Source organism: Nothoprocta perdicaria, unplaced genomic scaffold (genome assembly GCF_003342845.1).
Source record: "Nothoprocta perdicaria isolate Ctin4 unplaced genomic scaffold, notPer1 scaffold_203, whole genome shotgun sequence".
NCBI lineage: Eukaryota > Metazoa > Chordata > Aves > Tinamiformes > Tinamidae > Nothoprocta > Nothoprocta perdicaria.
Window position 1 is genome coordinate 918,234 of NW_020455239.1, and position 1,562 is coordinate 919,795.

Below are 1,562 nucleotides of genomic sequence, written 5' to 3' on the forward strand. Positions count from 1 at the left end.
CGGCGGCGGGTTCGGCGGCGCGCGGGGAGCGCGGTCCGCGGTAACGGGTAACGGGCGGCACTAACGGCCCCCGGGCGGGCCGCGCTGCACGCGGCGCGGCCCGTGACGTTCACCTCATGTTTATCCACAGCGGGGTGCGGCCGCGGATGCTGCTGCAGTTGAGCGTTTCCCCCGTGCTGATCCACCGGCAGCATCCGTGCACGGTCTGGAAAGATCCGTGAGCTCTGGAAAGAAGAGGGACTGAGGCTACACGGGCCTGGTACTGCAGCCACAAGCCCCCGTGCGGGGAAGGCTCCCGCTACCCCCGGATTTGCCCGGAATGGCTCTTACCAGATTTTTACTTTCTGGAAGGGCTTCCGTTGGTTTGTACACACATTGGCAGCTGTGGGACAGGGCGGAACAGGCCGCGGTGCTCGGAGCTTCCACACAGGCAGCAGAACCGCCTCGAGGTTCGGTCAGGCACCGTGTCCAAAGCCAAGCCTTCCAAAGACGGGAGGAGGCGGGAGGGACCGAGCTTGCTGTCAGCCGTGCACGGCTGTGCCAGCACCGACCACGGAGCCTGTGCTAGCCCAGAAGGGGAGCTGGGGCTGCCTCCATGGGGACTGGGTTTGCCATGGGGAGGAGGGAGCCCTGGGGGCTGCACAGCATGGGGACGCAGTGGTCAGCGGCACATCCCCGACACCCCACGGGAGCCCACAGGAGCCCCCACATCCCCCAGGCCCCGCGGGAGCCCCCGACATCCCCAAGACCCCACGGGAGCCCCCACATCCCTGACACCCCATGGGAACCCCCACGCCCGCTAGCTGCAGCATCAGCTCCTGCCGCCGCCTCACTGCGCTTGACTCACTCTGTTCTGTTCCCTTCTTTGCTTTAACAGTACCTTGTAATTGCAGCACACAGAGTAAGGACCATGCTCCATGTTCTAATCAGCAGTGCCAAAATTAGACTCCGTTTGTCTAAATTAGTTTGTCCTCGATGTACCGTGCTCCTAGTTAAGTGAAAGTGGTGAACGTTAGTACTTTTATGGGTTGATCTGCAGAAAAGCAAAGTGCCTGGCCTTGCATTGAAGATGATGGGAGTGAAGTCCATAGCCAAGGACATCTGGCCTGCATGCACCACACACAACAAGGTCTCTGAGTCTGGATTAGGTAGACCTCGGTGAGCTGTTTAGCTTCAGCCACCTTCGCTGTTCCTTCACACAAGTAAAGATATACAATATCTAAACAGAACAACGATCATTTATTTTAAAAGTCTGAAAATGTCAGTCTGTGTATTCCCTTGCCCTCTCTGAGCTAGGACTCGAGACCCACCCATGCTATTCCTCGAGATGAAATTCAAACACAGACACCGTGTCCCTCCGGCGTTACTCGCCCTACGTTCTGGTGTGGTGCTTTGGGGAAGGGTGGAAGGAGGCAGTGTCTCCCTCTACCCTCGCATACAGCTGCAGCTACAGCTGCATTTTGGGGAGATGCCAAATAAACAAAACACATCTCCCGTTCCACTTACATATTGGCACAGCCTTAACCCTTCCTTCATTCATCCCTTCCTTCACCATACATAAT